This window comes from Neodiprion lecontei, chromosome 7 (assembly GCF_021901455.1).
Source record: "Neodiprion lecontei isolate iyNeoLeco1 chromosome 7, iyNeoLeco1.1, whole genome shotgun sequence".
Taxonomy (NCBI): Eukaryota; Metazoa; Arthropoda; class Insecta; order Hymenoptera; family Diprionidae; genus Neodiprion; species Neodiprion lecontei.
In genome coordinates, this window is record NC_060266.1 from 23,198,389 (window position 1) to 23,212,581 (window position 14,193).

General features: G+C 35.6%; 1 protein-coding gene across 5 annotated transcripts in view; it reads left to right on the forward strand.

Moving 5' to 3' along the window:
- Positions 1–1,159: 1,159 nt before the first annotated feature.
- Positions 1,160–14,193, forward strand: part of LOC107218335 — a 142,586-nt gene continuing 129,552 nt past the window's right edge. For 2 of the 5 annotated variants that reach the window (XM_046744592.1, XM_046744595.1), the window contains exons 1-2: positions 1,161–1,331; positions 1,819–2,106. The gene's annotated coding sequence lies outside the window, so the exon portion shown is untranslated. Of the gene's footprint in view, positions 1,332–1,818; positions 2,114–14,193 lie in introns of all 5 variants that reach the window. The other 3 variants (XM_046744594.1, XM_046744593.1, XM_015656171.2) reach the window with 3 other exon arrangements.

Genomic DNA, 14,193 nt, shown 5'->3' on the forward strand with positions numbered 1-14,193 from the left:
ACCCCGTTAATTTAAATCCTCAACATCTTCGAACGGTTTCTTTTTCCTATAAATTTCGATACGGACGTTGGGATCAATTTATCCTCAAGTTATTCCGAGTTTTCAAATTGTACGAGTGTTGGTTCTCATACTTTACATTAAGGCTGAAACAAGTAACGTTGACGTAACTCTATAACGAAAAATTATGGACAAAAAAAAGTCACTAGTTTGTACTTCAACAGTGACTTATGAAATGAAATGAAATTAAACGAAACGAGTAACGTTAACGTAAATGGATGACGAAAGATTGGGGACAAAAACGTCACTAGTTCCTAGAATCCTTGGGGAATTCATTGATTATTTTGTTTTGCGTGCCAGCCTCGTTCTCTGACTGTACTTTAGTTGTTTTTTTTTTTTTTATTTTTTAATTGCAATTTATATTATCCCTAGAACTAAGTTATCGTACTCTCCACTGTGATTTACTTTACATTTTTCGACTACTATTTTAATGTAATTTTCTCTTATTCAACACCTTGTATTATTTTATCGGCTGGTTAAGAAATTTGTCCAACATTGCTACGAACACAATGTTATCCATCCGTCCATCCGTATATCCTTCCATTTGTCTATCTACCTCTCCGTCTATCCATATTTATATTTATCCATCTACAGTAACTAGAAAAATTCAATAAAACAGGTATCGTTAAAAAAAAAAAAAAACTGTCCGAATATTGTTGGAATTACGAAAAACGAGCTATCGTCGATACTTTTTTGGTAATTGCAACGCAAAATCAGTTTCTTCGGTTTAATCTACTTTTTTTTTGTTAGTTAAACAAGGCTTTAACGTAAATTTATCGTTGCACAAGCGTTAAATTCTCGCAACAGTTACAAGAAAATATAGCAACAGCTATCGTAATGAGAAAGGATAGCAACGGATACGTTGTTGTTGTTGTTGTTTTCCGATTAACGAGCCCCTCGGTGAACAACTCCCCCTCCCCCCCCCCCCCTCCCCCCCCCCCCCCCTTCATTTTATTTTCTCTCTCTCTCTCTCTCTCCCTCGCACGCATCGTAAAGAGAGGCGGCTCACACGCGTCGAACAGCTGTGTGTCTCGAGTCCGCGTAGAATTCGGAACGGTTCGGAATCCTCGGCGCTGATCGTGAGGGCGACTAGCAAGCAAGCAGCCAGCCGTTCCTGCCGTTCGCCTCCCTCTCCTCCGTTCCTCGCTTGTCGCTCGCCTGCCGCTTTAGTATCGCCGTGACCGTCGCGCGAGGCGAACGAACGAACGGGCGAATCGCCGATCGAAGAGCGGGCAAATCTCTCACTCGTCGCAACTCTCTGACGTTTCTCTGCGGTTTGTGAATAGTGATTTTTAACACGCAACGCCCACTTCGGGCGAATCAAATTCAAACATCGCCCTTGTCGATTTCGACCTTGGAGTATTTATCCCCGAATATACAAGTCTCGGACGCGAAGGAGAACCTAAATTATCAACAAAAACACTACGGCTTATTCTAATTTGACGCAGGAATGAAAGGAAATTTGGCACAAATTCGACGAATCTGTTATCACGATTTATTAGAATACGTGCCATTTGTTCGCTGTCGCCTCTAGTGATATTGAATTGAAGTGTTTTTCTTCGGAATTGCCTATGGAATGAGATACGCGGACTTCTTATACATCGTAGTCAAAATCGACCGGGGCATCCCTTGATACCCGTTGTAAACAACCCTGTTGTTGTTTCTTTGTTTTTTTTTTTTTTTTTTTCTTTCATTCCGTGCACCCGAGTGTCCGGTAACCATATTCTTATTTCTTTTTTTTTCTCTAACTATAAAACACAGGCACAGGTACCGAAATACGTTGAAACACGTGAGTCGGGTGCTTCTTCGATATCGATCACAGTGTTTTGTCTTTCGATGCAACGGCGTTACTCGGTTGTTTAAACCGTAGTTCAAGTGCGGCCAAGTTCAGACGATCACGTATCGTCTAATATTCCACAATTACGAATCGCAATTCCACGGATACAGTGACATACGGTGTGTAACCAGTTAACGGATATCACCATCGGATTATACTGATTCATCGAGATTCTCTACCGCTGCTGTTGCTTACTGGAAAACATCATCCAGGTAAGAGGTTAGTTACTTAGTTAGTCTAGGATATACCGTTGATTAACTCTCGCCAACTTCAGGAGGGTCAAGATGTGTATAAAGAACGTGTATCGTCCTCGTCACCTGTTGATCGATCCTCGCGCTGTTTTACCGACGATCGTCGGCAAAGAGTATTGAAAGCACACGTGACGAGCTATCACGTTGAAATTAGTAACATTACCGTAACGATTCCTGCTGCGAAAAAATCGTTATCTCGCGATTTTTGAACCGTTTGAAAAATTCGGTAAACAGAAACGAAACTTACTTGATATATGGCAATCCTGGTTTCTTAAAAATTCATTGTAAAAATAAATAATATAGTGTTTTTTATTCCCCAATATTTCGTCACGACAACGTCGCCAACTTCAGACCTCGCGCCAAATCGAAGAGACGATTACAATATACGGTACGAAAATCGATTCCGTTATTTGTTACACGACGCAACAGACTAAAAATTGTATCATTTTTTTTTTTTAACCGCCGTCGCATCTCTTAGCTTGGCTAGCAGCTATTTGCCGTATTCTTTTACATACGTAAATACCTACGAACATGCATGATACATGGCAGGGTACGCGATAAGTGGGTTATATATGCGTAAGTACACCACGGATAAACACTTCCCCCATGTAACACACACACACACATATATATATATGTATATGAGGTATTCCATGCCAACTGAGAGGACATTTTCCCTGACCCCCGCCAATTTGCTTCATTATTTTTTATATGATTTTACAACCTAAAAAAAGCACTCACAATTTTTGTTTTGTAAAATTTTTTAAAAAAGAATGGTTGGGACGAAAAACATGAATGGATGGCGAGTGATTTTTCTACGCTGTAGAATCATATAAAAAATAATGAAGCAAATTGGCGGGGGTCAGGGAAAATGTCCTCTCAGTTGGCACGGAATACCTCATACATATACATATACACGTACATAAACAACAGAAAGACGAGAGAGCGGCTTATCTCTTCCTCTCTCAACTTCTCCCCATTATACCCATAATGCTGGCCATGCCTGTGCTCTTTCTTTTATCTTTCTCTCTCTCTAACGTATTCACATATGAATTACAATAACACAAGTTCAACACATAATTGTTGGCTTCGTTATATCATCGCGTGTTATTGTAATCGTACAATGATGATTTATTTTAACTCCTTTTCTTCTATTCACCGCATTGGCGCTACTTTCGTACTACAAGGTATTGTTATTGTTTGGTATAAAATACTTCGGCTCTGCATCTTTATCGAGCGAGTAAGCGTGAAATCTTATCTATCGTATATCGTTGAGGAACGGAAGTGGCCGTTACACGTGGCTTCCGCTCGTCTACTTCCTTTTATATTGGTATATACTTGCCTTGTTATTACATGGGGCATTCCACGCCAATTCGGTAAACGGTTGACCGTGATATTTTTTTATTTCACGAACAAAAAATTTCGAAACTTTTCAGGGGCCGTAGTAAGTTAGGATAAATTCTTGGTGAGATTAGAAAATTTCACGGTTAACCGTTTACCCCGAGTTGGTGTGGAATGACCCAACATAATTATGCTGTATAGTCGTTTTGCTTTCGTTTTTTTTTTTTTTTTTTTTTTTTCTTAGGGCGTGCGATTTTATTTCTTTCTTTATTGTGTGGTAATTTCTTTCGTACATATTACGTACGGTTCGTTATCGAAGGGCGTTTTAATTCAAGAGGTTCGAGTTAATTATCCCTATCGTAACGAAACATTTGAAGTAAAGAGTCACCGTTTTGATGTTTGAAAGTGATACTTCGCGAAAGGAGAAAGGGAATATCGGTAATCTTGTAGTAGTTGTGTAACATAACTCAAGAAGTTTGGAAAATAGGAAAATTTTGCAGTACTTGTTTTTCCAGGGTTTATTGAATTTCGCCAAGAATGAATCGTTACATCAACAATTTACAATATTTAACCTCGTTGAAATTCTGAATTTGATCCGTATTACGGATCGAGTGAATCTTGTCATTTGTGTAGATTGAAGCTTTAATGATGATTATTTTATATTTCTCGTTCTTTCAAATCAGCGATTGTTGGAGAATTGATTGAAAGAAAAATCGTTCGACTCTTAATTTCTTCCATTTTCAAATATTCATACGAGTTGTTTTTTTATAATTTTCGTTCTAATATCGATCTCGTCATTTATATCGGAAAAATGATAGCGGAAATGAATAACTGGATTCTTGACTTGTCGAATTTTCAACGAAACAAAGAAGGAAATAAAAAAAGCGAGGCTCTTATTATTCCCTCCGTATAAAATTATAAATGAAAAAATATACTTTTGTTTTCATTTTCGTAGATTCGATTTCCACTCGGTGTAATGTGAAAACTTCGTGAATCGATCATCGATAGAAATCTTTTTCCTGAAATTTGAATTGAAAAATTTGGTTAAAGACAAGCGAAGAGTTGAACTATGAATTTTCCTTCCTACAGCTATAATTACAACGATATCATCAATGAATCACAATCTTATCGTATCGTAAAAATGTTCACTCTAAACTTTTAATTCATGATTAATAATCAAATAAATACTATCTGAATATATTATCTGAATAATATATATAGATTTGATTTTCATTCATCGTAGTATTATATAACGTAAATTCTAAATTGTTGCAAGTAAAAGCTACGGAGTTGAAAAAGTATCCCACGTAATTGAATACGAGATAGTATATATACGTATAATTTAGTTTTTGATAAAGAACGTTCTGGTTGAATTCGTTGGTCGGTGCTGTTACGCACACACACATATATATGTATGACGTATAACGCGTATGCATACAGTTTATATTCCCGCTCTCTTATCGGTGTTCTTTTTCCGTGAATGAACCTCGCTCAGCTTCGTCTTCGTCGTCTTTGCTCGACTTTCCCCCGCAGTTCTAATCCGACCAACTCCCACACTTTATGGTCAGAGAGTCGAGAGATAAGTGCAGACGCCCCGCAGGCGACACCCTCCTCCATCCTTGTTTATTTATTTATTATCTCCACTGTCGATGGACCTGCCTGGAAAAAGACTGACGCGACTGACTTTTAAAAGTATTTCCTGTAATCTACCAGCCGAGAAATACGCGCGCTTGATTGGGGCGAGTTTCAAATTCCGAATTTGAAATTTTTCGTAAGCGCCGAATTCCACATTTTTTTGCGGCGAAACTTGAAGTAAAGAAATCTAAATTTGACGAAACATGGAAATTCCGAATGATCCAAGATTTTTAGCTCCGTGAATTTCTGGTTTTCGGTTTTTCTCATTTCTTACACCCACTCGTCAAGTGAAATACGCCGTTTGAGTATATTTTAATATTTCGAACTTTACTTCATCCAAACTTTATTTTTCGGAATTTTACCTCTTGTAACATTTCTCTATCGTAACTTGAATTTTCGGAACTTTGAGTCATCGACCTTGCTGTTTCTCCGAGGTTCGATTTCTTTACTTCAAGTTTCGCAAAACCAATATAACACGGAATTAGCGGCTTTGCGAACTTTTCAAAATTCGAAACTTGAAATCTCGCCCCCGTAAATTTATACATACACACACAATTGTAGAGAGAAAGTTCACGTAACATTTCGACAGCTGAACTTGGAAAGTGAAAATCATATTTTTGACTTACATACATATATGTAATAATACATCGCACAATTTTGCGTTGAAAATAATTTGTTACGATCTTGTACTGAATTTTAAATCCGTCCAAAAATCGTTGCTCGCGCAGTTGGCAGTTTTCTTTATTTATTCATTTATTTATTTATATTCTTTCGTTACTCCAACGAGCTCGTCTCATCTTCGGCCTTGTCGTGGGAACAAGCATGAGGATTACCGCCATCCTTGGATAGTCACAGAGGCCAGCAACTCGGTGATTTACACCCGTGTTTATGACGCAACGTAAAATCATGCAAAACTCGTCATACTCGTAGACTTTTGCCGTCTTTGCCGTTATAGCTTACAGCTCATTGTCGGCTAATCGTAAGCCCAGCGACGCGATAGTGGAAAATAGAGAGATGCCGGGTAGGTAGAGTTTTTGCGCTTTTCTATTTTACACTTTTTAAGGTCAATCATAGTCGTTGTAATAACGAGTAAAATTTCATTCATTAATCGATTATTATCACCCATATACGTACACTGAGAGAAATTTAACTTTTTGTTTAACTAAAAACGTTGAGTAAACCGTAAAAAACTGATTTTGCGTTGCAGTAACCAAAAAAGGATCGACGACAGAGCAAAATGGTTACGCGTACCTCGTTTTTTTGTAATTCCAACAGTATTAAAACAGTTTTTTCAAACGATACCTGTTTTACTCAATTTTTCTAATTACTGTAACAACCGAAATTTTTCTCAGTTTAAGGTCGTGGAATAAAAAGTGGATGAATCTAATTTTTCAAAAACTCTCGCGAGTATTCAATACAGTTGATCAAATTATTCCAATTATAGAAGCGAGATAAATTTCACGATAAAATTTTCTCTTTGCGATCTCAGGAAATAATGTGTATAATATATAACGAAAATTGCAAAATTAACGAATGTCGTGTTTCTTTTTCGTTCCTTTTTCGTTTATTTTTTAAGATTTATCAATTTCACGATTATTCCATGTCGCAATCGACGGGAAATAAATTCAGTTTAAACTTCCAAGTCGATTATGCGATTTCGCACCTGTTTCATTCAATTCACGCCGCCGCCGAGCAAACACGTGACCGACTATAACGTTAATCTAATCTCGCGATAAAAATATACGTACAACGTCGATAATAATTTAGGGAGAAAAAAGCCAACCGTATTAACAACGTCAAGTTCTCGGTCAATTATTTTATTCGTCAACCGATAATCGTCTCTTAAATATTTTATCGTTACATTGTGCAACGATTTTTTTTTTACCCCTGAATCTTAATTCTCTCATCGACGCGTAAATTTGAATCCCACAGATCACTGAGAAATGAATTTTGCAACAGCGAAAAGAAGAAAGAAAAAAATATAGAATAACAAACTTTGGAACGAAAAATTTGTCAAATCATTTTTACGCGGACGGGACACAAAGTCAGAGTGCGTTGAATCGGATTTGTTTGCGCAAGTAAAATGAATCAACGTAAAAGTTTCCACAGGTGTAATTGACTAGGGTTAATTTGACGATTGATTAACAATAATCGCGATAAATTGAACGAGGGGAAAGCAACCGATGAAAAAAGAATGACGAAAAAAATTCGGCGTTGCTTGAGAGAAATTCCTGGTTCAGCTTATCATATATATATATATATATGTGTGTGTGTGTGTGTATATGAATGTACTATGCATAGGAACTCCTTCGCATCTTACTTGGCGTCCTCTTCTTCTCCTTTCTTTCTTTCTTCCTTTATTCTTACCTACCTTCCTTCCTTCCTTCCTCCCTTCCTGTTTTTCCTTTTTTAACACACGCCGTCCGTACCCTAAACTAACATCGAATCACCTCATCGCGTGTCTTTTTCTGTATTCTCCCCGAAGGCACTCTGCGATACAAAACTATATTGCTGCCGGCTGCAGCGGTATGAAAGGTGCTGTCTCGATGGAATTTTACGCGTCGTTGTAGCGACGGGTTTGAGGGGGGGGGGGGGGGGGGGGGGGCGAAAAATCGAGAAGAAGTATAAAAATTTAAATAGACAATAATTATGTCGATGCGTACGCGTACGTTTGAAAAGAAATTAGATTATTCTTCGCCGTTTGATAAAATGCAACGGTAATTATTATCTGATTATTTTCTCACGTGCATATTTAATACATTTTGTGATACTGATTTAAGGAATATCTTCATCCTAACGCAGATTACGATCGCGGTATAATGTTGTAATGTATCGAAATTTTACACACACACGTTGTGCATATTTTTTTTAATTTTAAGAAAGAAAAAAAATCGTGGAAGATATTTTTGAATTGTTATTGTATAAGACTTTCAGTTTGTATACTTTGTTTTAAGCACCTACGATCAGAAAATGAGGTGTTCGTTTCGTGTTTTGTTTAAAATTCATAAAAATTTTCATTGAAAACGAATAAAAGTGAAAGTTACGATGGAATAACGAAAATGTTAGAAAAAAATCGTTAAATGATCAGTCCAAATTGTTCGCAACACGTTCATTATTTACGGGGTTGAAGTTAACAAGGTTATCACAATGATACGTGTAATTTCAGAATTTGAGCCTATATATTGTATTCAACGGTTTATACCGGATTTCAAACAATTTAAAATAAACAAAAAACAAAATAACAAACAAAACTGTTTCATAAATACACGTGTAACGACGCATGTTGAGAAGTGACGTTGTTTACCAAACAGATAATTTATTCAGTTTGAAATTTGTCAAAACGCGCTAGTAAATTTAGCACAAGTTATTCTTATATTTTGAAAATCAATCTCCGTCGAACCCACTCTAAAATCTCGCCCCTCCAAATATTCCGTTACGTATAACGTTCCTAACCTCAAACTCGTCAAGTTTTGTTGTTCGTGTTTGCGCGCGGCTCGTTTCTCTCGCTGGCAATAGGTAACCTTGCAAGGCCTTGGTGCAGCCTCCCGTTGCAAGGAATCCGCTAGAATAGTCTCAATGAAAGAAGAAGAAGAAGAAGAAGAAGAAGACGAAGAAGAAGAAGAAGAAGAAGAAGAAGAAGACGAAGAAGAAGAAGAAGAAGAAGAAGAAAAGTGGAAGAAGAAGTCGAAGAAGTGGAAGAAGTCAGCTTTGCGTGCCATGCGAGAGAGGATGGATGCTAAATGGACCTTTCCCTCCCTCCCTCATATCTTCTCTTCTCTTCTCTTCTCTTCTCTTATCTTTTCTTTTCTCCTCCGCATCGTATAATATTGTACCAACCAACCAACCAACCTTCCTACCTACCTACCTAGGTATAATATAGCCAAGCCGCCGCTTTTGAGCGCCGCGGTGCGTTTCTCTCTGTACTCTGTGTGTGCATGGTGCAAACCGGCCGAACCGTTAAACCGCCGCACAATAAAATTGTCGGTATCGCGACGTAACGCGTAATGAAAACTTTATTTTCTTCCTCTTATTCGATATTTTCAATTAAATTCAATGGGAGGAGAATTATAAAAGCCTGCGAGTGCCATTTCTTTTTGCCTTTCTTTCTTTTGTTTATTACGCAAGTAAGTTTAATTTCATTGAATTGAAATACGAACTTTAATATGTGTAATAAAAAAAAACAAAAAAAAAAAAATGTAAGAAGAGGAGAATTAGAAAAGGTCCCGAGTACCATTATTTTTTTTTTCTTTCTTCACTTCTTACGTTTTGCACAAATAAATTTTATTTGGTTGAAGTAAAATCGCAACTTTGCCTTGCATGAAAGTAATAATATAAAAATTGACGACGAGGAGAATTAGAAAAGTAACATTTTTTGTGTGCAATTTTTTTGGTTTTTGTTTTTTGTTTCCGTCAAAAATACGACCGCAGCCTTTTTCAATATCGGATTGTTAGTTATACTGGGAAATTGAAGAGGAGAAGGATAAGCAAATAAAAAAAAAAAAACAAAACGCTGCAAGTGGCATTGTGGAACAAAAAAAAATTTTCACAAAAAAATGCCGCTTGCGGCGTTTTCTAATACTGGATTATTGATTGTATTAGCAGATTGAAGATGAGGATTGAAAAAAAGATTGTAAGCGACTCGCGAATAATTTCTATGCATTTGTGTGTTTGTACGTACAACGTACGTACAATTTGTTTTTTTTTTTTTTTTTTTCTACTTCTTTATACAATTCAGAGGCTTCGAGGCACGTGCAGTATAACATAATATGTAAAAAATTGTTATGCAACCGTACGCGTAATTCTCCCGCCTGTATGTTATAATAGCTGTAAAAATCGTGCCTCTCTCTCTCTCTCTCTCTCTCTCTCTCTCTCTCTCTCTCTCTCTCTCTCTCACTCTCAGGGTTTATTTCTTAATCCGTCTCGTTCTTCTTGTTTCTTCTTCTTCTCTTCCTACATCGACTCTTCTCAAGAGTCTTCTTCATACCGTCGGGCGGTATAAAATCTTATTCAACATTCGTTACGTTTCAATATTATCGTCGGCACACGCTCGTACAGCTCGTATAATAAAATATAAAATGTACACGTGTAACAAAGATCCGAGGTGAAACTTTTTATTTTAAACACTTCCTCCGACAAATTTAACAAAAATTATTTCACGACAATCGATTCGCGCGAATACATGTACAGCAGCGATAAAGACGGAGAGAAGGATATTTATAATGAGAAAAAAAAAAAAAAAAAAACAAACAATAAGAAGCCAGAAATTATTTTTACCCGGTAAAATATCCGATCGTATTTACCCGTACGCGATAAAATTACGTACGGAGGGAAATGTATAATGATAATGATAATAGTAACTATTAAAAATATTCCAAAACGACGTCTTGCGACGAAATATTTTTAAATCGATGATAAACTGCGGCACGCTTGATGGATCTAGAATTTATATCGATCATCAATTGAATTACCCTAGAAATCTTTCCGAGATCTGAACGTTTCTCCGTTTATATATGAAATAGTTGTGTCTATATATATGTATATGTGTATAAATATTTCGTAAACCTGTTGCCTTAAATTTCTCCCCAGGATACTTTGCTCAAAAATGCGTAGCGCTCTGTGTAAAATACATATATATATTATAATACATATATATATATATAAAGATTTCCTGAAGTCTATGAACGCTGTTCGGTATGCTGCTTGTATATATATGTATATATATATATATACAGTGTGTAAGGCAGGAAGAAGTGCACGCAGCGCCAGGGATTTAAATTTACGATTATACGTTCAGGCAGCAGGGAGAAAACGCAGGCTATACGTACTTGAAGAAGAAGGATGTAATATTTTGTTTCAAGTTTCTGTTTTTACCTTTTTCTTTTCTATAATTTTCACTTCTTCTCCTACGATCGTCGTCTTCCTCCACCGCCTCTATCTCTCTCTCTCTCTCTCGCTCTCTTCCCTACATTCGTCTTCATAATATCTGTTTCCTATTTTACACGTTTCTCTTTCTGGGACCAACGCATATTATACACGTGTACAATTTAGTAATAATAGTAATAACAATAATATCGTCATTAATCGCGAGAGAATTATCGTAGGTATTAATATACACGTATTTTCATTTTTTTTCCTCTTACACGATGTGTACTACACTAATTGTAAGAAAAATTTCATTTGTTACAGTAACCAGAAAAATTGAGTAAAACGGGTATCGTTGAAAAAAAAAAAACTGTTTGAATATTGTTGGAATTACAAAAAAAAAACGCGAGGTACGCGCAAACATTTTGCGCTATCGTCGATCCATTTTTAGTTATTGCAACGCGAAATCAGTTTATGAGGTTTACTCTACTTTTTTAGTTGAACGAGGCTTTGACGTCAATTTATTCTCGCACAAGCATTAAATTCTCGCAACAGTTACAAGAAAGTATAGCAACAGCGATCGTAATGAGAAAGAATAGCAACGGATAACAGACTTTCCGTAAACAGCTAGAAAACTAATTTTCATTTTCTACCTAGAACGATATTTTTCGATTGTGGTAAAAAATGAAAATACTCAAGGACTGAGCCGGAAACCGGAACTAAAAATTTCTCTCATTCTATGCACTTTATTATTCGCATGAAAAGATAAACGTCAAGTATTTCTTATTTTCTCGGAAAAAATTCCATTGTCATTTTTTCTTACACTATTCTTTAATATATCATTATCTGAATTTTCATTTAGTGTTTTGACAATAGAGCGTCTCTCTAGAGTGTTTAAAAAAAAAAAAGGAATCAAATTTAAAAATTTACCCCAATGTTCCTCCTCTGAGTCCAAGTGTTTAATTTCTTGGAAAAATCTTTCGTGACTTTTGAAAATTAAAGAAAAAGAAGTAGAAATTAAAATTGGATAGGAAGGTGAATAAAAAAAAAAAAAAAAAAAAAAAAAAACTCCCGCGGTATTTACACGAATTATTCACAACACGAACGATCAATCATGCTTTGGAAATTCGTAAATGGGAAACTATCGGCTGTCGCGTATCGTATTACATATATATTATTACATATATATGTATATACTTTATGACGTAGTGACAGGTTGAAGGGAATTCAAATGAGCCCCGTGTGTTCCGCTATCGCGTGAGTTATAACAAATCGTTGCTCACTGCAACTGCGATGACACAAATTTCGAGGAAGTCAATCTCAAGTGTCTGTGCATCAATGCAGCAAGTAATTAGTTACGCAAGTAACGTATCTAGTGTCTATATAATCTCAAAACGCATGATCAACAAATGAACAAAGAAATAAATAAAACGAGAAAAATACAAACATATGGAACAAACCATACGAAAAGGAAACACTAATCTTTTCGTTGTAGGTATGAAATAATATTACGTGCTAAATATTTTGTTTATTTATCTTGTCAAAATATTCTCGAGAATTTTCTGTCTTTCTTTTTCAATTTGTAATCGTTTTTTTTTTTTTTTTTTTTTTCGTTTTTCCTGCTCTACACATCCTATTAAAGGATTGAAAATCAATACAATCGTACGAAATGATGATAATGTTTTGAAAAAATTTATTTTGAAAGGAGAAAATCAAGTTCGATATATATATATATATATATATATGGTATGGATTTGTTATCGGCTGCATTGAGTCGAGAACTCGTCCGTACCTTGAATTCTAACGCTTGATAATGATAATTTATCACCGATCAGTAAGGAGTCAGTTAAAGTTTGACAAACACCAACTTTTCTCTCTCTCTCTCTCTCTCTTTCTCTCTCTCGTCAATAAAGATGACGCGCGGCGACGACGGAAATTCTAAACAACGATTTATCGCTTGTCACTCACGACTCGATTCACCCACCGATAAACGCGTTGCTTAGGTCAGGATAAGAGGAAAATATTCATCTTCAACTAAAGCGGTTAGAAAAGTGATTGCTTTGATTCTCTGAAATTTAGTTTATTTTATTTATTTATTTTTTTTTTTTTTTTGTCGACTTTATTTTTGTTCTCAATTTCATTCGACTCTCAAGAAATTACTCGTATGAATTAATTGAAAAGAAGAGACGAAAAAGACTGCAAGTGCCAATTTTATTTTCTTTTCTTTTTTACCTCCGAATAATAATTGAAGCGACGAAGAAGAAAGATATCTTTTTTTACTTTTTGTTTAAAGTTTAAAATTTCTACGTCTTACCTCAACAATCAGTTTCACTTTTTCTATTTCCGTTGAAACTTTGCTGGTTCGAGAAAGTCCAGCAGCCGATACTGAGATATAGAAATTGGAAACGTGGGAGGTTCCAAGCAGTGAGAAACAATCCGATTATTCGAATACGGATATCAAAGTTCGCGAAATGTTAGCTCGCATTGTTTGTTCCTAATTTTATTCGATCCCCGGTAAAATTTCTAGGCACCTAATAAATTTATTCTTCGTTCAACGAGCGAAATTTGTCGATAGATTCGCGTTCGAATAAATCCTTTGCCTTCTCTGGGAATTCGGGAATTGATAAATCTGTAAAAAAAAAAAAAAAAATGTCAAAAATTTATTTTTAAAACCTCTCATAGACGATGAGTTTGTATTCAAGTTGGTATAATTATAGGTAAGGCAGAGTGACTAACGCTTCGCGATTCTAACTTTAGAATTCACATAATCTGTCATAATAAGCAAACGACTTGTTTTTGCCATTGTGTTATATTATTGCGTGTGTGTATGTGTGTTTTTTTTTTTTTTTTTTTTTTCAACATGATTTGTAAAAAGCTTAGTTTTGTTTCTGCGTCGCTGCAACTCGTTTCCAATTTCTTCATTTCTTGGTAAATTTCGTTATCATTTATATATCCTGATGAAATTTTAATAACACAAATTAATATTGAATCAGAGGGTGAAATAATTTTTCAGATTATTTATACCTTAATGTTTAAATTGAAAAATATAGCTTCGAAAAAGTTGCACAAGTTTCTTTCTTTGATTTTGTTTTTTTTTTTTTTTTTCCTTTGTAGCTGCTACTTGAATTTAATGAGCGCTTGTTTTAACGATTTGTCTAGACGTAATTTACTTTCGAGGATATATAATTCATTTTGTGAAACTTTAACATC